We start from the raw sequence: 22,958 nt of genomic DNA, 5'->3' as shown, positions 1-22,958 counted from the left end.
CCGACCTCTTTCCTTGCATGTGGCCCTCGGGAACACACCTCGGCAAGGAGGTGTGGAACCTCGGCCTAGACCTGGTTGGTGCCCAGCATGTTTTCCGAAAACATTTGTGTACATGAGAGACTTGTTTGAAAGCGCATTCAATAGGCTTTGCCATGTGTTGTAGGACTTGGGCTTGTCTCGACCCCGACGTGTGAAGAAACGATGTGAGTGGTATTTTTAATAAAGCTATGTTACACTTGCTTTCATAAATCTCGTCTTGCCTTGTTTCGAAAAGTACTCGATCTAGCATGAATGACTATCCCTATTTTGTATATCAAATGCTATCGTGTTTTGATGACTTGCCTTGACAGTCCTTAGTGCTAGAGGACTCTAAACTTTTGCAGCACAGCTTGTCTTGACAGTCCTTAGTGCTAGAGGACTCTAAACTTTTGCAGCACAGCTTGTCTTGACAGTCCTTAGTGCTAGAGGACTCTAAACTTTTGCAGCACAGCTTGTCTTGACAGTCCTTAGTGCTAGAGGACTCTAAACTTTCGCAGCACAGCTTGTCTTGAAACTCTTGTCTTGATATGTCATCACCCCTTGAAATAAGTAGATGTTATTAACATCCAAGGAACTTGAACGCCGGCAAATGAACTTGATTTCCCTCTTGATCGAAAAGTATACTATGTATTGTTTTGAAGAAATCTTGGATATCAATCATGCAAAACCTTTATTTCTGATATCATTCACTGAGTATCCAAGCTCACCCTCTCTATATATATGTAGGTGATGAACAAGAAGGCATTAAGGCCTAGACGTGATTGCCGATGTGTTTTGGGTGCTTTGCCGGCATGTTTTGGATTTGCGTTTTGCATCGTCTTGAAGATTATGCTTCTCGGCTTATGCTTTCTTTGTTTGTTTTGGCATATGTCGGCTTGAGAAGCCTTTTGGTCAGGATGTATTTTGTGTTCCATTTTGTTGTATCTAAAATTGTAAGACTTGTAAAGATGTTTGATGTATGACATTCCATTGGACTTATGCACGGCTCTCATGGACAACTCGGTTTATATGTATATTTTGCTTCCGCTCTTGTAAGCCCCATATTTCATACTCTGATTGTGTGTGATTTTTTTTGTAAGACGGCCTTCGGTAACCTCGGGTTACTGGCCATCACGGCACCAAACTACTAGGGGCGGTTTGGGGTCGTGACAGATGAACAAGAAGGCATTAAGGCCTAGACGTGATTGCCGATGTGTTTTGGGTGCTTTGCCGGCATGTTTTGGATTTGCGTTTTGCATCGTCTTGAAGATTATGCTTCTCGGCTTATGCTTTCTTTGTTTGTTTTGGCATATGTCGGCTTGAGAAGCCTTTTGGTCAGGATGTATTTTGTGTTCCATTTTGTTGTATCTAAAATTGTAAGACTTGTAAAGATGTTTGATGTATGACATTCCATTGGACTTATGCACGGCTCTCATGGACAACTCGGTTTATATGTATATTTTGCTTCCGCTCTTGTAAGCCCCATATTTCATACTCTGATTGTGTGTGATTTTTTTTGTAAGACGGCCTTCGGTAACCTCGGGTTACTGGCCATCACGGCACCAAACTACTAGGGGCGGTTTGGGGTCGTGACAGATTGGTATCAGAGCACAAGATCCTTGTAGTACGTTAATCACACACCTTGAGTTCTAGAGAGCCTAGGATTTCCCTTAGAAGAAAGTTAAGATTGCATCATATTGCTTGCTACTTGACTATGTGTGCATCGTTTTGGCTTAGACGCTCGTTACTTGCATATGTGTTATCTGTTTAGTTATTTTAAAGTCTCATCTTGCATCCCCCCCCCCCTAGCATCATGAGGAGAGGTAGACCCCCGGTTGGCCGAGATCGATCGGAAGACAGGTTGGAGAGATTGGAAAGGTTAGTCGAAGGCTTGGTTCGTGAGCAGAGGCAATCTAGGCCGCAGGATACTGGTACCACTTCTATGCATGCCGAACAGACGAATGGCCGATATGCAGCTCCACCCCCTCCGGTGCCACAAGTGCCTCCGCAGCAAGCTTTGTATGGGAACGACACGATAACCCTAATCAGAGAGTTCAAGAAGATGAAACCGCCGAGATTTCAGGGAGGCATAGAACCAATGAAAGCCGAGGCATGGGTTTTAGAGATGGAGAAGTTGTTTGAAGTTTTCCCCAGTACAGACGCTCAGAAGGTATCTCTGGCAGCATTCACGTTAGACGACGATGCTCGTAGGTGGTGGATGATGGTCCGAGAAAGCAATCCGGGTTTGACTTGGGCAAAATTTTTGGAGTTGTTCTACAACAAGCATTTCCCCCTCAGCGTCCGAGACCGAAAGACCACGGAGTTTCAGAATCTGGTCCAAGGGAACAAGACGGTCGCAGAATACGATCGTGCCTTTACTGAACTAGCGAGATATGCGCCTCATATGGTTGATGACGAGTATCGAAAGGCGAGGAAGTTCGAAAGTGGGTTGCGTGGGCCGATACAAGATCGGGTCAATATGCTCAATATGCCGACGTACGCCGGAGTACTGGACAAGGCCATCCTGGCTGAAGCTAATTTAAACCGATACCAGAGTTCAAGTGAGGGTCAGAGGAAGAGACAGAATTATGATAGTCGCCGAGTTCCGTTCAATGCCAAGAAGAGAATGAGCACAGACAGTTCCAGCAACTCAAATCAGGAAGGTAACGCCAAGCCGATGTGCGCGAGTTGTGGAAAGCAACATTTCGGGGTTTGTCGTTGGGCAACGGGAGCTTGTTATGAGTGTGGCGAGATAGGCCATCGCGTGAAGGACTGCCCGAAAGCAAGGACCGATGATGGGAAGAGGAATGGAAGCACCTCGGGCTCTGCACAGAAGAATAACATCGGGGGAATACAGGCGAGGCAGGGCAGAGTTTTTGCATTAGTACCAGGAGACGCCCAGAATGCCGAGGCGGTAGTGTCAGGTACCCTCTCAATTTGTTCTCAAGATGCATACGTACTGATTGATTCGGGTTCTACGCATTCATTTGTGTCCACTATATTCGCCGAGAAGTTGGATAGAGAATTAGAACCCCTTGATTATGTATTATCTGTGTCTACCCCATCTGGGAGAAATATGATTGTTACATCCATTTATAGGGCGTGTATTGCTATGATTGAGAGTGAAGAATTGTTAGTTGATTTGATGCCATTAAACATGACTCACTTCGATGTTATATTGGGAATGGACTGGTTAGCGGCGAATCATGCATCCATTAATTGTGTTACTAAGAACGTCACATTGAAGACCCCAAGCCAAGCCGAGGTCATTTTCCAGGGTAAAGGAGTTGTACCCCCACCTTACTTAATCTCATCCATGAAGGCCTACAAGTTGATCCAAAAAGGATGTAAGGGTTACTTATGCAGTATACTAAGTGATCTGAATGGAAATGTTGAGTTAGCCGACATACCCGTTGTTGAGGAATTCTCCGACGTCTTTCCGACTGAGTTGCCTGGCCACCTTGTCGATAGAGAAATAGAGTTTACTGTGGACGTCTTGCCAGGAACACAACCTATCTCCAAAACACCCTACAGAATGGCTCCAGCTGAACTTAGAGAACTGAAATCGCAATTACAGGAATTGTTGGATAAGGGATTCGTCAGGCCGAGCACTTCACCGTGGGGAGCACCCGTTTTATTTGTTAAGAAAAAGGACGGCACCCTTCGTCTTTGCATTGACTACAGAGAACTTAATAAGGTGACCATTAAGAACAAATACCCATTGCCAAGAATCGATGATTTGCTTGATCAGCTACGAGGAGCACGAGTCTTTTCCAAGATTGACCTTAGGTCGGGCTACCACCAGTTGAAGGTTAAAGCCGAGGATATCGAGAAGACTGCTTTTCGGACAAGATATGGCCACTACGAATTTTTGGTGATGCCCTTTAGAGTAACCAACGCCCCAGCAGCATTCATGGACTTGATGAACAGAGTCTTTAAGCCGTACCTAGATGAGTTTGTCATTATTTTTATCGACGACATATTGATTTATTCCGGGAGTACGAGCCAGCACGAGGATCATCTGAGACTTGCCCTGCAGACCTTGAGGGATAAGAAGTTGTACGCCAAGTTGAGTAAATGTGAGTTTTGGCTTTCCAGCATTTCATTCCTAGGGCATGTAATTAATGAAGATGGTATATCAGTTGACCCCAGCAAGATTGAAGCTGTTGTAAATTGGCCGACACCGACCAACGTGTCCGAGATCCGTAGTTTCCTGGGTTTGGCAGGTTATTACAGAAAGTTTGTGAAGGATTTCTCGAGGATTGCAGTGCCGCTGACACAACTAACTAAGAAGGGAGTAGCTTATGAATGGACCCATGAAAGAGAATCAGCCTTCCAGGAGCTGAAGACGAGGCTAGTTACAGCACCAGTTCTTATACTACCATCGGCTAATGAGGAATTTCAGATTTACAGTGATGCTTCACATAAGGGTTTGGGTTGCGTATTAATGCAAGAAGGTAAAGTCATAGCGTACGCGTCTCGTCAGTTGAAGCCCAATGAAGAGAATTATCCTACCCATGATCTGGAGTTAGCTGCCGTGGTTTTTGCCTTGAAGATATGGCGTCATTACTTGTATGGAACATCGTGCCAAGTTTTCACCGACCACAAGAGCCTGAAGTACTTATTCACCCAGAAAGAGTTAAATATGAGGCAGAGAAGATGGCTCGAGCTGTTGAAGGACTACGACATGCAGATTCAGTATCACCCAGGTAAGGCAAACACCGTAGCCGACGCATTAAGCAGGAAACTAGTCGGAAGTTTGGCGTGTCTGGCAACGGTCTCAGCGGAACCGACCATCGTTGAGGAAGTGAAGAACAGGCAGATGGAAGATAAGTTCCTAAGAAGGGTAGTTGATGAATTCGTCTCCAAGCAGAGGCCAGGTTACACAGTGGAAAATCAAGTGCTTAGGTTCGAAGGAAGATTGTGTGTGGCCGACGTACCAGAGTTAAAAAGGAAGATTTTGCAAGAGGCCCATAGATCCAAATTTTCCATTCATCCAGGGAGCACCAAGATGTATCGGGACGTAAAACGGACCTTTTGGTGGCCAAACATGAAAAGAGAGATAGCCGAGTTTGTATTTCAGTGCCTGAGTTGTCAGCAAGTGAAGGCAGAACACCAGAGACCGGCAGGACTTCTCCAACCCTTGTCAATTCCTGAGTGGAAATGGGAGCACATCTCCATGGATTTCGTAGTGGGCTTGCCGAGAACGCAAAGAGGTATGGATTCCATTTGGGTTGTAGTCGACAGGTTTACTAAGTCAGCTCACTTCTTGCCTGTCAAGACTACATTCAATGCCGACCGACTTGTCGAATTGTATGTGAATGAGATCGTTAGGCTTCATGGTGTGCCGATGTCCATTGTGTCAGACCGAGATCCGAAGTTCGTTTCTAGATTTTGGCAGAGTCTACAAGGAGCCTTGGGAACAGAGTTGAGATTCAGCACAGCCTTTCACCCCCAGACCGACGGACAGACAGAAAGAATGATTCAGACACTCGAAGACATGCTCAGGTTGTGCGTGTTGGATTTTCAGGGAAGCTGGGAATCGCATTTGCCATTGGTGGAATTCGCGTACAACAACAGTTATCAAGCCAGCATAGGCATGGCGCCGTATGAAGCCTTGTATGGGAGGGAGTGCAGGTCGCCGATATGTTGGACTGAAGTGGGAGACAAAGCTCTAATTGGCCCCGAATTGGTTCGAATGACAACTGAAAAGATCAAACTCATTCAGCAAAGGATTAAGACTGCACAGAGTCGACAGAAGTGTTATGCCGATCAAAGAAGGAGGGAGTTAGAATTTGAAATTGGGGACCATGTATTTTTGAAGGTCTCGCCGATGACAGGAGTTACGAGATTTGGGAAGAAGGGCAAACTTGCACCCCGATACGTTGGGCCATTTGAAATTCTTGAGAGGATTAACACCGTTGCTTACAGGCTTGCCTTGCCACCAGATTTGAATCGAGTCCACAGTGTGTTCCATGTTTCGATGCTGAGAAAATATATCCGAGACCCACTGCATGTAATAGATCACTCCGGGGTTGTGGTTAATGAAGACTTGGGCTACGAAGAGAAGCCGATGAGAATTATAGACAGACAAGTGAGACAGCTGAGAAACAAATCGATATCAATGGTGAAAATCGAATGGGAGAGGCATTATGGCGGGGAGGCCACATGGGAAAAGGAAGAGGAGATGAAAATCTGTTACCCGGAGTTATTCGTAGGTCAAGGTAACTTAAGTTTGGGGACCAAACTTCCTTAAGGAGGGTAGACTGTAAGAACCCACATTTTTCATCTTAATCATGTTCATGAGCATTTGTATGATTATGGTTTGTTAAGCTTGCATGTGTGTTTCGTGACTTGTCCTACCCAAGTAAGCGAGATCCATGTCTTGATTTCATACCTTTGTGATTTGTCTAAGTGTTATGTGCTTGTCTAAGTTATGTTCAGCCGACGTTATGCCTAGATCAATCCAAGCCGAGGTCATCCTTAGTCTAGTGGTAGTATCTTGGAACCCCTTGTTGACCTCCGTTCTTGCCTTGAACACATTAGCCGAGATGTTACCTTGCACCCCAGTGAACTCGTCCTGGAGTGGTATGACCTAGACCGAGGTGTGGCGCATCTAGGCCAAGATGTGGCACAGCTTAGCCAAGTGTTGTCCTTCCTAGCCGAGGTCATTGTCACCTTAGTTGCCGAGGTCTTTTGTTAGCCGATGTCACCCCCTTGCCGGAGTGCCATTCCGTATAGCGTGTTAGATGCGCCTTGTTGTTAGCCGATGTCATTGCCCCGTCAGAGAGCCCATACCGTTTTGCTTGTTGAACACCCTTCCACCATGCTTTGTCGGGTCTGTCAGCCACCTTTTCAGGAAGAACCCAACCAGTCGCCGCCACGTGTCCCAGCAGAGGGTTAACCCCAGAATCGGGTATAGGAAACTATCATTTAGTATCATAACCTTGTCTTGTAGAGAGAGAAACTCTAGGAGGAAGAAGGAGTTTTAGAGTGAGGAGGTAGATCTTGAAGCTCGATTCCTAGAGATCCAACCGTTAGATCCGCGTTCTAAGGTTAGATTCTTGATTCGCTCATGATGTTCTTTATGTTTATGTTATTGCATTGCATGATTGAAAATGATTTGTAAGCCATGCATCGTTTTGAAGCTCGATTCTAGAAAGAGAAAATGACATTCATGTGTTCTTCAAGAAAGTCTTGTTTTGATCCGAAAGCTTTTCGCCTAGACTCAAGTTTTGTGTTTGTTCTTGCATGATTTTCAACTACGGGTACCCAGGTCCATGTTTTCAAACTCATAGCACGAAAATCCCAGATTTGTGATGGCAGATTATGATCAAACATTCGTATTTTTCATGTTTTCACACTCACGTTCTTCATGTTCATCAACAGAGGGAAACCCAGAGTTTCCCGACCTCTTTCCTTGCATGTGGCCCTCGGGAACACACCTCGGCAAGGAGGTGTGGAACCTCGGCCTAGACCTGGTTGGTGCCCAGCATGTTTTCCGAAAACATTTGTGTACATGAGAGACTTGTTTGAAAGCGCATTCAATAGGCTTTGCCATGTGTTGTAGGACTTGGGCTTGTCTCGACCCCGACGTGTGAAGAAACGATGTGAGTGGTATTTTTAATAAAGCTATGTTACACTTGCTTTCATAAATCTCGTCTTGCCTTGTTTCGAAAAGTACTCGATCTAGCATGAATGACTATCCCTATTTTGTATATCAAATGCTATCGTGTTTTGATGACTTGCCTTGACAGTCCTTAGTGCTAGAGGACTCTAAACTTTTGCAGCACAGCTTGTCTTGACAGTCCTTAGTGCTAGAGGACTCTAAACTTTTGCAGCACAGCTTGTCTTGACAGTCCTTAGTGCTAGAGGACTCTAAACTTTTGCAGCACAGCTTGTCTTGACAGTCCTTAGTGCTAGAGGACTCTAAACTTTCGCAGCACAGCTTGTCTTGAAACTCTTGTCTTGATATGTCATCACCCCTTGAAATAAGTAGATGTTATTAACATCCAAGGAACTTGAACGCCGGCAAATGAACTTGATTTCCCTCTTGATCGAAAAGTATACTATGTATTGTTTTGAAGAAATCTTGGATATCAATCATGCAAAACCTTTATTTCTGATATCATTCACTGAGTATCCAAGCTCACCCTCTCTATATATATGTAGGTGATGAACAAGAAGGCATTAAGGCCTAGACGTGATTGCCGATGTGTTTTGGGTGCTTTGCCGGCATGTTTTGGATTTGCGTTTTGCATCGTCTTGAAGATTATGCTTCTCGGCTTATGCTTTCTTTGTTTGTTTTGGCATATGTCGGCTTGAGAAGCCTTTTGGTCAGGATGTATTTTGTGTTCCATTTTGTTGTATCTAAAATTGTAAGACTTGTAAAGATGTTTGATGTATGACATTCCATTGGACTTATGCACGGCTCTCATGGACAACTCGGTTTATATGTATATTTTGCTTCCGCTCTTGTAAGCCCCATATTTCATACTCTGATTGTGTGTGATTTTTTTTGTAAGACGGCCTTCGGTAACCTCGGGTTACTGGCCATCACGGCACCAAACTACTAGGGGCGGTTTGAGGTCGTGACAAAAACAGTCCTAGAACATGTTAAAATGAGACTAAAACATGTATGGAAGTAAGTCAAAACAAGATAGCATGGTGAGCATGAGGCATGATGCATACAAGGCAAAAAAGGTGGATTACACTACACCTATTAAGACCAAGCATGGGATGACTCAACCAACAAAAATCAGAGTTATATCATGGCATAATAACCCCAAAAACACACTAAAGTGGTGGCTCGCAAGCTATGGCATGAAGGCATACGCAATGATTCATGTTAAGGCATAAAGGGTTAAACCCTCCAACGCATTGAAAGCATGTCAAAAGCAAGTGTATGATCACATTACATGGACTGAAATAACATAACAAGTGATGCCAAATCATTGAAATAGGCCAAGTAACACATGCTAGTGGACTCAATACACAAAGCCAACAAGCTAGATTGAACCAAGGCTATACAAAGTAAGTCATGTATGACCAAAACAACACAAATCAGACCTTAAACATGCTAAAACATGAACAAAGTCTCCTCAGAGCTAAGCCAAAAGCATGCTAGAATGATATGTTAAAGCATGACGCATGTTAAGGCAATAGAGAGGATTACACTACAAGTGCATGGAGCATGCAAGAGGTGACCAAACCGAACCCTAACAGAGGTATGACATGGCAAAACATCACCAAAACCCCACATAAATGGCCCCAAAACAAGCTAGAAAGACATGCTCAAACATGAGGCATATAAGACTAGTTTGTGAGATTTGCACCACAAGTGTATTAGGCATGCATGGAGTGACCAAATCACGTAAAAATAGTGGCATGCCATGCTAAAATAAGTCCAAATATAAGCTAAGATATGGCTAACATAAACTTACCAAAGGTGTTCACACATGAGGCATTCAAAGCAAGTAAACAAGACACAAAGGAGAGGGGATGACCCTCTCCTATTCAGGACACCAAAACCACCTTTCTACCACTGAAAATCCTTTGGATTTCAGTGGTAGAAAGGTCATGCAAAGGCTTCAACAAAAGCCTAAAGGGATGGCTCAAAATAAGGCCTAATAAGGCCTAAGAGGGGGTAAACAACCCCCAACGAAAAAATGACCTTAAACAAAGATCTAAAGCACTTAAAAACAAAACTTTTTTCAGTTGAAAGAAAGGCCCAAAACAATATGCAAGGATAGCCAAAATGAGGTGCAAATAAATGCTAAAAAGGGGAATATACTCACCCTTGAAGTTTAACTTCGAAACCAGCAAACTCTAAGGCTAAAAACCAACTTTCAGAGCTCAAGTAACACTCCCAAGAACCTCAGCCCAAAGATTGTGGTGTATCTCTATGTGTTGTAGTGCAAAAGTGCAAGAAAAATGGACTTTAGAGCACTATTCTATGCAATATAGAGAGAGAGAATGATAAATAGAGAGAGAGAGAGAGAGAGAGAGAGAGAGAGAGAGATATCTTCTCTAAAAAATGGCTGAACTTCTGATGGAGAGGAAAGGCCTCTCCTTATATGGAAGAAAAACAATGCAAAGCTTGTTAAACAAGCTTGGAAAGGGGCTCATCCCTCCATACGTGTATGGAGGAGAGATGAGTGAAAACCAGCTGGCTCAAAAGATCTGGCGTGAAACCTGCTGAGACAAGGGTTCTGCCGGCCATCAGTGGTGGCCGGCAGTGCCTCATTGATGGCCGGTAGGCACAAATGCATGGCCGGCAGTGGCAGAGGGTGGCCGGCAGTGCACCATGAGGAGCATGCTGGAAAGACCAACACATGGTCCAAGAATGGGGCAGAAAGGAAATAGGGTTTGGAAAGCTCAAACCTGTGACATTCCGCCACAAAAGTCGAGTACCCAATGAGCAATCCAACTAGTGGCTTGATGTATCTGCAAGCACAACCAAGTCTCGAGGATGGTAAAAAATGGGGTGTCTACACGTGCTAGTTTCGTAAGTTTTCACAACTTACATTGGTCCCTCCGAAGGTGTTTGATGTGTTCCCCGGGCCTTCTTGTGACTATTACACGATTTTGGCCCCCGACGGCTTATTTTCGAGCTTAAGTGTGAAAAAAGTGTATATTTTGATTTAGTTCTCAAATCGAGGGTCCCGTGCTAGTTCCGTAAGTCACCACAACTTACCTTGGACCCTCTCGAGGTGTTTAGGGCATTTCTCGGTCCTTCTCGTGACTGTTACACGGTTTTGGCCCCCGATGTCCTATTTCCAAGCTTAAGTGTGAAAAAGTGTCTTTTTCCAACTTAGTTTTCAAACTGGATGTCACACCCCTAACTTGCCCCTAAAAGTTCGGGCATGATCTATTCACAACCAGACATAAAACCTGGTATATATAGCATATGGGGCCTTGTCGAAAGCACAAAACATTAAAAGAACACTAAACCAACAAACTCCATTGAGCTACTTCTAACATGCCAGGATCTCATACATCACATGCATCATAATAAGTCGATAGAGTCCAAAATAAATATTTCTTAGCAGTACTTATATACAAGCACATATACAGACCCAGCCCTAGCATCGGGCATGTAACAAAAACTGTTGAAGTTATATACATTCAACCTTGGAAGGATAACCAAGAAGTAAGCCAATTATCTCAATAAACTTCACAAAATAAGTGGCCTCAAAAGTGCTTGGGTACGCGAAGGTTGACAAAGGAAACCGGGCGTCATGGTTTAGGATTGACCACCTGGTTGAGTGCCTACAGAAACAGACATAACAGATAGTGAGTCGGGCTCAGTGAATAGTAATACATGAATGAAACAATGCTCGACTTGAAACATGACATATATCAATACATATGGAAGTGCAGGGATTACAAAGTTAGCCTGATTCTGTATTCATCTTATAATGGCCTTAGGCCCAATCTTGAACATACAGCTTGACATATCACATTCTTAATTCATAATGGCTTGAAGCCCTTGAGCATGGTGGCATAATGCCCTTGAACATGGTGGCAAGGTGCCCTTAAACATGGTGGCACAAGGCCCTTAAACATGATGGCATGACGCCCTTAAACATGGTGGCACAAGGCCCTTAAACATGGTGGCACAAGGCCCTTAAACATAGTGGCACAAAGCCCATGAATATGCTTATACGAACTCAAGAGGTGTCTCACACAGATTCTAGAGGTGGCTCACGTCGTAGCACTTAGTTCCGTGTAGCACTTTGTTTCGTATCATAATAACTTATATTGGATGGCCATAGGCCCAGAGTCTTATAGCATGAAGGTATTTTATCTCTCCCATTTCTTTCTTACATACTTGGAACAACATCTTTGAACATTAACATACATACTTGAAACATTAACATAGTTGCGTAAACGAAATGCTAAGGAAGAGCATTAGGCCTATGTAAAGCAGATAATGATATTACTACTCACAGTGTTGCGATGATGTGCTTGTTCCTCCCGGAGTGTGCCCTGCACACATTCAACCTTTACAATTTAGTTTCCTTTTCATATCAAATCATTTTCTGTTTCGTTTCACTTCGAAGGAATTCATACATATTAAAAGGCATCAAAGACATATTCCGACAACATTAAAGGGTTCTACACGCAAAACGAAGCAATCCATGTTTTTCAGCATGGGCCGCACGTGCGGCTGTGAGCCCCGCACGTGCGGCAAAATGCCCCGCACGTGCCTTTTTGACAGTGGCCGAGCCCCTGTTTTTCACCATTTCCCGCACGTGCGGCCATGACTCCCGCACGTGCGGCAGCACCTCCCGCACGTGCGGCCATGACCCCCGCACGTGCGGCGATTCTGCTCAAAATTGTCCGAAATTCTTACAAAATCCCAATCTTTTGGTACATCCTCACAAGGCTCATTTTAACATTTTTAGTTGACAATACATAGCCTAAAATTCATGTTACAAAGGCTTCAAATACATACATTAAACTAGATAAACACTAATTCTTGAACCCTTAACTATAATCAAATTTCCTTTTTCATCAACATCACATATACCATCACACACACATATATATATATATATATATATAAGGTAAGTTCTTCATGATCTTTCATGAGAAAGTAAGAAATCAAAGCTAGTTCTCCACATACATACATAAGCAACTTAGTTCAACTCATCCAATGGATAAAACATGATCCAATTATACCTTGAGTTCAATTATCATGGTTGTATCACCCTCAAATTCAAGAGAGGAATTATGAAAGTTAGACAAACTTACCTTGAGTTGAGATCTCCCAAAGTCTCTCTAGGTTATTCAACCTCTAGCCTTTATTGAAACTCCCTTCTCATTTCTCTCTATTCTTACTCTCTCTATCCTTTTCCATGAAATGTGTTGAACTTGGTCCAAGACTCCAAGAACACACATATATATATATGAGCTAATAAGACAAAAGTCAATCGTTTAAACATCCGAAATTGAAATTTCCCAAACATGCTTAATATTACCTAAAAATTATGCTGATTACATATCTAAAATCAATTTCAGATAATTAAGCCTTGAAGGCCACCAATTTCGATTCAAACCTTCTAATGTAACAGATACTTTTCTTGTTGAACAGATAGACATTCTTAAACATATGCTTTAAACATGGAGTTAACTTTCTTATCCCTAATTTCTCATGGACTTACACAGTAAGCATCCAAAATCACAAAATAGGATCCGAAAATATAACAAGGAACATGTACGAGGGTCGGGTTATTACACTAGAAGTCCCGTTCTAGTTTCGTAAGTTTTCACAACTCACGTTGGTCACTACCGAGGTGCTTGAGGTGTTCTCGGCCCTTCTTGTGACTATTACATGATTTTGGCCCCCGATGGCCTACTTTCAAGCTTAAGTGTTAGAAAAGTGTATTTCTTCACTTAGTTTTCAAATCGGGAGTCCCGTGCCTGTTCGTTAAGTTTTCAAAACACAAATTGATCCCTCCCAAGATGTTTGAGGTTTTCCCCGGGCCTTCTCGTGATTGTTACACGATTTCGGCCCGCCGAGGCCTATTTTCAAGCTTAAGTGTGAAAAAAGTACCTTTTTCGACCTAGTTTTCAAACCGGAAGACCCGCACTAGTTTCGTAAGTTTTCACAACTTACATTGGTTTCTCCCGAGGTGTTAGAGGCATTCCACGGGCTTCTCGGGACTGTTACAGGATTTTTGGCCCCCGATGGCCTATTTTCAAACTTAAGCGTTTAGGAAGTGCATTTTTTGACTTAGTTTTCAAACCGGGAGTGCCATGCAAGTTCCGTAAGTTTCCACAACTCACGTTGGTCCCTCCCTAGGTGTTTGAGGTGTTCCCCGGACCTTCTCATGACTGTTACACGATTTTGGCCCCCCGATGGACTATTTTCAAGCTTAAGTGCGAGATAAGTGCCGTTTCGGACTTAGTTTTCAAACCGGTAGTCCCGTGCTAGTTCCGTAAGTTTTCACAACTTCCATTGGTCCCTCCCGAGGTGTTTGATGTGTTCCCCAGGACTTGTCGTGACTATTACACGATTTTGGCCCCCGACGACTTATTTTCGAGCTTAAGTGTGAAAAAGTGCATTTTTTGATTTAGTTCTCAAACCGAGAGTCCCGTGCTAGTTTCGTAAGTCTCCACAACTTACCTTGGACCCTCCCGAGGTGTTTGGGGCATTTCCCAGTCCTTCTCGTGACTGTTACACGGTTTTGAGCCCTGATGTCCTATTTCCAAGCTTAAGTTTGAAAAAAGTGTCTTTTTCCAACTTAGTTTTCAAATCGGAAGTCCCGTGCTAGTTCCGTAAGTTTTCACAACTCACGTTGGTCACTACCGAGGTGTTTGAGGTGTTCCTGACCCTTCTTGTGATTGCTACATGATTTTGGCCCCCGATGGTGTCACGCCCCAAACTCGCCCCTAAAAGTTTGGGCATGACCACCTCAGAAAACAGACATAAAACCTGATGAATATAATCTACGGGGCCTGAACGGAAGCATTTAATAGTATATAATAGCAAACAAAAAAAATAATAATAATAACAATATATCCATTGAGCTACTACTACCATGCCAGGATCACAAACAGAACATAATGCAGATAAATATACGGTGACGTGCACCTGAAGATAGCTATGTACATATACATATACGCCGATCTTAACAGACATTTAAGGTACAAATTAAAACTTAGTAAGACTCCATAACTTGAACGATCAACAGCTAAGAGCTTAGATACTCAGGGTTTGACAACTGGGTAACAAAAGCCACAGGTGAAGGTTGATCTCCAGGTTGAGTGCCTACAGAAACAAACATGAAATAGAGTGAGTCAAGCTCAGTGAATAATAACACATAACAATTCAATGCTCAACGTGAATTATAATCCATATCCGTGTGTTTATCAATAAAGAGGACATATGGTTTATTTGTTTCTGTATGCATAGCTAAGTATCTTTTTCAGAAAACTTGTCATATCTTGAACATTCGGGGTTTCATAGTGCATCTAGGCATTTTGGGGAAAATTATCCAGCAAGCATATCATATTATAACATATCATAAGTTCATAGCATTTTTCTCATTTCAGAAATTACTTACCATATGAAACATTTCGTAACTCCAAATATGGATTTCATCAAAGTCATTTATATTTTAAGTATCTTTTACGGAACGGCCTTGAGCCTAATCTTAAACACAATGGCATTAAGCCCTTAACAGAACGGCTTGAAATCCTTAACAAAATGGCATGAAGCTCTTATCGAAACGGCATAAAGCCCTTGAAACACATTGGTATTAAAGCCCTGAAACATATGGCATAAAAGCCCTTGGAACATCTGGCACAATAGCCCCTTGAACATATGGCATAAAAGCCCTTGAAAGATGGCATGTAGCCCTTGAACATAGATTGGCATTAAGCCCTTGAACATGTAGATATATGAACCCAAGAGGTGTCTCACACGGATTCTAGAGGTGACTCACGTCGTAGCACTTAGTTCCGTGTAGCACTTTGTTTCATACCAGAACGGCATAAGCCCTTATCAGATTGGCATAAAGCCCATGTAATGGCATAAAGCCCGTGTAATGGCATAAAGCCCGTGTAATGGCATAAAGCCCTTGTCTTACATGTATGAACTCAAGAGGTGGCTCGTACGGATTCTAGCGGTAACTCGCATTGCAGCACTTAGTTCCGTATAGCACTTTGTTTCATACTTCATACAAAATGGCCATTGGCCTCATGACTTTCACATATGTATGGACTCAAGAGGTGGCTCGTACGGATTCTAGAGGTAACTCGCATTGTAGTACTTAGTTCCGTACGGCACTTTGCTCCATACCAGAATTTCATAAGTCTTAAAGACCGAATCATCATATCATGTCTTAGCATAACATAATTGGAGCAGTAATAGAAATAATTCCAGTTTTCGTAGAATACCTTTATGTAATAATGCCCATAAGTTTCCCATAGCTGGGTTACAAATTAATACAGGTGTCTCGCAGACAACTGAATAATAATAATAACAACTGTTAACTGAGGCCACATATATCATTACCATATGCTTAATAAGGACAGAATAACCCACATCCTAACGTGAGTCCCATAAGAATGTTACACATTTGCATGTTTGTCATAGGTTCTTAACGACCTTAGGTCCATATGTATCACAATGGAATAATCTTAGTTTCATACAGATACTTGGTTTGAAGATGAACATAATTCCATATATTCATTCAGAAACGACGTGGTTTGCTTATAAATAACAGAGAATTATTATTCGTTATTAACAGAACATAGTCATTTCAAAGTCATACCGATATATGCCAATCTTTCAACGTTCACATTGACTTTCACTCATCATAATTGTTCATGTAACATGTTCGTGTAACACTTACAAGAAACAGAGCGTTAGTGATAATAATCATCAATAATAAATAAAATGTACATCTCCGTACTATTACTCACAGTGCATTGGTGGAGCATCTATTCCTCCCGAAGCGTGTCCTACACACATATGAAGTCACACATTAATTCTTTAAATCATTTCCCCTAATTTCCTTTCTCAATTTAACATGATTTATAATGCCCATAACAAGGTTCATTCGTAAATTTTTAACAGTATTTCAAAACATCTCAAAAATCCAACTCAACTTGTACATGCATAATTTAACCCACCAATTCCATGATTCTATTGTCAATTTGGGCAAAATCATTATTTATCATCACAAATTAACCTAGGGTTTCAAGAAAATATAGGGTTTTCCATAAAAAAATACAAACTTCTCATACCATGACCTTACATCCCAATTTTCTCCTTAATTATACATCTATGGGTCATATCTCACCACCTTAACTCATCAATTGAACCTTCCATGCTTCAAACCCGAAATTCCCAAATCTCATAATTTCCTCCATATGCTCAAAATGAAAGTTTGTACATTTATACAATGAAAATACCTCAAATCTAACCATGGATGTAAGTATTGAAGAGAAATAGAACCCCTACCTCAATAATCAAGCAAAAGAGTGAGCTTGGAAAGAAGCCTTCGCAAATCCAAGTTCCAATCGGGTAAAAACATTAATCCTCCCTTGTTCTTCATCCTTGATGCCAAAAACCATGGTGGATCGTGATCAAAGTAAAGGAATTCAAGGGTTTGGGGGCTAGGGTTTCGGACATGGAAGAGAGGAAGGAAGAGGAAAGAAGAAAAACATCTAAAATGATCCAAAATCCCGTTTTTAAAGCTGCTGGTCCGAAAAACCCGCTCGAGCGCACATCTTCACGCTCGAGCGTACATGCATTCAGCACAGATGTCAAAACTTCAAATAGGCATAACTCTCCCATCCGGACTCCGTTTTAAGTCGTTCTTGTGCTCAAATTGAAGCCCCGAAAATAAGCTTTCCAATGGTTCCAACCTCACATCCAAATTCAAAGTGTGGAAAAAGAAAAGGGCAAAAGAGTGACGGCTGATCGTAGACAAAATATTCAAACTAAAGTTTTTGATCCAATCTTACTCTACCATCATATTACCACCACAATCAAGACCCCAAAATAAAATAACGAGGTTCCAAATACACCACTACAATGTCAAGGGAAATCTTACTTCTTACGCTCGAGCGTCGCTTCAACTGCTCGAGCGTGCACAGACCAATAAAGTAGTCCGCTCGAGCGTCAACTTCTCCGCTCGAGCAGAGATTCACAACTCCCAGAATTTCAGGCCGTCTGCAAAATTGCTGAGAACCCCAAAAGTCCGCTCGAGCGTCAAATCCTCTGCTCGAGCAAAGGGAAAAATTCTGGGTCGTCACATCCTTCCCTCCTTAAGAAATTTCGTCCTCGAAATTGAAGAAACCAAATAGAAGACAATTCAAACATAAACGGAAACACACTCTGTAATGTTCCAAAACTAGATCCACATTTGGGATAGGAAAGGATCACCAATACTTTCGATCGACACACACACATCAGAATTTCAACGGGTAAGGAGCAACACTAACCATTTATAATCCTAAAGTCCATAACAACTTCTCAATTAACAACAAATTTTCAATTACACTTCACTTAGCGGCATCACCAATTCTTTATTCCACTTGACATTTAAAAGAACAACAGTGAAGACCATCATACAATTACTCCTTAAAGACAATTACATAGAGGAGTTCCTACTTAACTTCCAGAGAGGCCAAACAAACATACCTTAAGCTTTAGGATTTCTATACCCTTTTCACTTTCTCATTTGCTCCCTAGAAGATCTATGTTCTTCTTTTCAACCCTTATTTCTTCCATACATAAGAAGACTAAAGCATATAGGACAAAATCCAATCGTTAAATCATTCTGAAATTGAAATCTCATAAACATACTTAAGATTACATAAAAATTATGCTGATCACAGATACATAATCAATTTCAGATAATTAAACCGTTAAGGCTTCCAATTTCTTATTCAATTATTCCAAGTGTAACAGATATGTTTCTTGTTAAACAGATAGGCATGCTTAAACATGGTTTCACTACTTAACCTTAATTGCTTAGGGGATTTCACCGTAAACATTTAAAAGTACAAAACAAGGACTGAAAAACATGATTCATAAATTCCTCCAGCATGCATTAATTTCAATCATAATGAAAGTACTCTCCACTAAGTCTCTAACTAGATCGGCCCAACGTTAATAGTTCATAGGTACTTTTCATTAGAGAGTACACGTTCAAACTTATCCTGTTAAGTAATTCCTTAGGTGAATCTTATAATGCAATTTACTCGGTGGTACATAATCATTACGGTTACATATAGTTCCCAAAATAACTTAATTACATGGTTAGATTAAAATCCGATTATGCATCATTGAATCAGGTCTTAGAACCTGCCAAATAAGGTTCTGTCTAAGAGGCACGATATATTCCATTCCAACAGTCACCAATACAGTGACAAGATTCAAGTCATATTCCATTTACGAAAACATATCAAAATCATATCGTTATGTGGATTCAAAACCACATATACTAGTCCTTGACAAGATCTGAATGATGGGAAGAAGAATCCCCAGTATAGATACCTGATTATGCCGTCATAAGTTCAAATCTGAATAATAAATACAACTATCAAAAACAAGACCAAAGATCGAATTCAAAGGCATACTTGACTAATCATTCATAACCGTAAGGTATAACATTTTCCTTGGCTAGCTCTTTTTCTTGTCATATACTTATAGTGGGTCAGCAAACGGTCATACAGAATTAGAGACCAGTCATCTGGCTCAATCAGTTAACATAAATAGAGTTTTCAGTTATTCCGCGTACATAGATTCTATCAAATCCATTCATAGGAGTATAAATCTCATTAAGGATACAGTAACCATAAGAATCACATCCTTCCAGAGTCCATATTATCAAACAACATATGCAATAGTATAACAAAGGAGTAATTCGATCTCGTAACATCAAAGTTCGTAATTCTTGGTAAGACGTAATTCTTGGTAAGATTAATTCAATATAGTCATAAATCGATTTGTAATCACATAGTGAGTATTGTACAAAGTTGTCTAAACATGCAAGAGATGGTAAATGCCCAATACGTATCGCTAACCCATTTGCAAAATGGATTATTCCCATGTCCATTTGTTTTCACCGAAATCCACGATATTGTGCAGAACAGTTCACATCATAACTTCCTTATAGGTGATATAGGACAATGTCACAATATCTAACATTTGCATAGGTACACAGAAATATTTCACAGAAATGATTTCTCAATCTTAAGTCACTTAATATACAAAGGCAGGATTTGAATTCTTGCAGTAGCTTATCTATTTACCAATTATTTAGTTTGACTTCGACGTAGTCAATAGCTGCCCCCCTTTTCTTTTTTTTTTTCGTGTAAGTAGACACGTGATGTGGGTGAGGTCCTTTATATCATTCAATCATTTCTTACAAGAAATCCTGATCGCAAATTACAGAATACACGTAAACAAACCAGATTACAGACTTCAGATCACATATCACGGATTCCATAATCAAATCCCGATTACACATAAACGAAACAGATAAATAGAAACATATTCACACATATTTTTAATTATCCTTGAATCAGAAACAGAAATTAGAGTTTATGCTTGATCATAATCCACCCGTACAAGACCGTCGGTGGCACCATCCGTACAAGACCGTCGATGGCAAAACACATCTTGTAACATACTGAAACCACGGTATTCTTACCCCCGGGCAAGGGCCTTATACTAAGGATGCCATGAATATTTTTACATACATGGATCATCATTCCTTAATTCGTAACTTAACATATCAGAAAATAAAGCATTGCTTGTCATATCATGTCATTGTCATGTGCTTAACAAAATAGGACAATTCACTTCTTATGTAGGTCACTGTATACATAACTTTCTCTTACAGTTGGTCATACGTAACATGATTCAACTATTATACCAAGACACAACTTATCAAAGTACGTATCACAATATTTTATTTTTTTCTATCATTGGTCCAAACAGTACCATGACAAGGAAGACATAACTGTATCATAAATATTCCATACTTAGTGTTTAGGCAATTTGCAAGTCATCTAAATAAATGATAGATAACTATCAGTTCAAAATAACAACCAAAAATTGCATGTGCCTTACTTACCAATCTCTTTCCCTTTTCATTTTGTCTAACCAACCCGAGGTGATCCTGTATCCTTATTTCCGCCATGCTCTACACAACAATCAATCACAATATATACACAAGGAATGTACAATAAACATGGCTCATAATCGTTAACGTGAACAAATTACATTTACCGTTGCTATCAGTCTTTTCGTATGTACTAAGGATGTCATTCATGAAGCCTACGTCTTTTCTAGACATCCTACAGCTCAATGGATCCGTGTGTGAGATAGCAACTCGTGCTCTGATACCACTTGTCACGCCCCAAACTCGCCCCTAAAAGTTTGGGCATGACCACCTCAGAAAACAGACATAAAACCTGATGAATATAATCTACGGGGCCTGAACGGAAGCATTTAATAGTATATAATAGCAAACAAAAAAAATAATAATAATAACAATATATCCATTGAGCTACTACTACCATGCCAGGATCACAAACAGAACATAATGCAGATAAATATACGGTGACGTGCACCTGAAGATAGCTATGTACATATACATATACGCCGATCTTAACAGACATTTAAGGTACAAATTAAAACTTAGTAAGACTCCATAACTTGAACGATCAACAGCTAAGAGCTTAGATACTCAGGGTTTGACAACTGGGTAACAAAAGCCACAGGTGAAGGTTGATCTCCAGGTTGAGTGCCTACAGAAACAAACATGAAATAGAGTGAGTCAAGCTCAGTGAATAATAACACATAACAATTCAATGCTCAACGTGAATTATAATCCATATCCGTGTGTTTATCAATAAAGAGGACATATGGTTTATTTGTTTCTGTATGCATAGCTAAGTATCTTTTTCAGAAAACTTGTCATATCTTGAACATTCGGGGTTTCATAGTGCATCTAGGCATTTTGGGGAAAATTATCCAGCAAGCATATCATATTATAACATATCATAAGTTCATAGCATTTTTCTCATTTCAGAAATTACTTACCATATGAAACATTTCGTAACTCCAAATATGGATTTCATCAAAGTCATTTATATTTTAAGTATCTTTTACGGAACGGCCTTGAGCCTAATCTTAAACACAATGGCATTAAGCCCTTAACAGAACGGCTTGAAATCCTTAACAAAATGGCATGAAGCTCTTATCGAAACGGCATAAAGCCCTTGAAACACATTGGTATTAAAGCCCTGAAACATATGGCATAAAAGCCCTTGGAACATCTGGCACAATAGCCCCTTGAACATATGGCATAAAAGCCCTTGAAAGATGGCATGTAGCCCTTGAACATAGATTGGCATTAAGCCCTTGAACATGTAGATATATGAACCCAAGAGGTGTCTCACACGGATTCTAGAGGTGACTCACGTCGTAGCACTTAGTTCCGTGTAGCACTTTGTTTCATACCAGAACGGCATAAGCCCTTATCAGATTGGCATAAAGCCCATGTAATGGCATAAAGCCCGTGTAATGGCATAAAGCCCGTGTAATGGCATAAAGCCCTTGTCTTACATGTATGAACTCAAGAGGTGGCTCGTACGGATTCTAGCGGTAACTCGCATTGCAGCACTTAGTTCCGTATAGCACTTTGTTTCATACTTCATACAAAATGGCCATTGGCCTCATGACTTTCACATATGTATGGACTCAAGAGGTGGCTCGTACGGATTCTAGAGGTAACTCGCATTGTAGTACTTAGTTCCGTACGGCACTTTGCTCCATACCAGAATTTCATAAGTCTTAAAGACCGAATCATCATATCATGTCTTAGCATAACATAATTGGAGCAGTAATAGAAATAATTCCAGTTTTCGTAGAATACCTTTATGTAATAATGCCCATAAGTTTCCCATAGCTGGGTTACAAATTAATACAGGTGTCTCGCAGACAACTGAATAATAATAATAACAACTGTTAACTGAGGCCACATATATCATTACCATATGCTTAATAAGGACAGAATAACCCACATCCTAACGTGAGTCCCATAAGAATGTTACACATTTGCATGTTTGTCATAGGTTCTTAACGACCTTAGGTCCATATGTATCACAATGGAATAATCTTAGTTTCATACAGATACTTGGTTTGAAGATGAACATAATTCCATATATTCATTCAGAAACGACGTGGTTTGCTTATAAATAACAGAGAATTATTATTCGTTATTAACAGAACATAGTCATTTCAAAGTCATACCGATATATGCCAATCTTTCAACGTTCACATTGACTTTCACTCATCATAATTGTTCATGTAACATGTTCGTGTAACACTTACAAGAAACAGAGCGTTAGTGATAATAATCATCAATAATAAATAAAATGTACATCTCCGTACTATTACTCAC

At 40.9% G+C, this 22,958-nt stretch overlaps 1 long non-coding RNA gene across 2 annotated transcripts; it reads right to left on the bottom strand.

Annotated features, from left to right (window-relative positions):
* Nucleotides 1-14,526: 14,526 nt before the first annotated feature.
* Nucleotides 14,527-22,958, bottom strand: LOC145804406 (uncharacterized). 2 transcript variants are annotated; one of them, XR_014346059.1, is made up of 4 exons: nt 22,808-22,958; nt 20,625-21,300; nt 16,456-16,494; nt 14,527-14,797 (listed from the first exon to the last, which is right to left on the bottom strand). It is a non-coding gene; the product is annotated as an uncharacterized LOC145804406 (long non-coding RNA). The 2 variants fall into 2 exon arrangements; XR_014346060.1 differs by lacking the exons at nt 16,456-16,494; nt 20,625-21,300; nt 22,808-22,958 and adding an exon at nt 16,305-16,442 and having other exon boundaries at nt 14,577-14,797.

Source organism: Camellia sinensis, chromosome 12 (assembly GCF_055761805.1).
Source record: "Camellia sinensis isolate YWXY chromosome 12, ASM5576180v1, whole genome shotgun sequence".
Lineage (NCBI taxonomy): Eukaryota > Viridiplantae > Streptophyta > Magnoliopsida > Ericales > Theaceae > Camellia > Camellia sinensis.
This window is presented reverse-complemented; position numbering and strand designations above follow the sequence as displayed.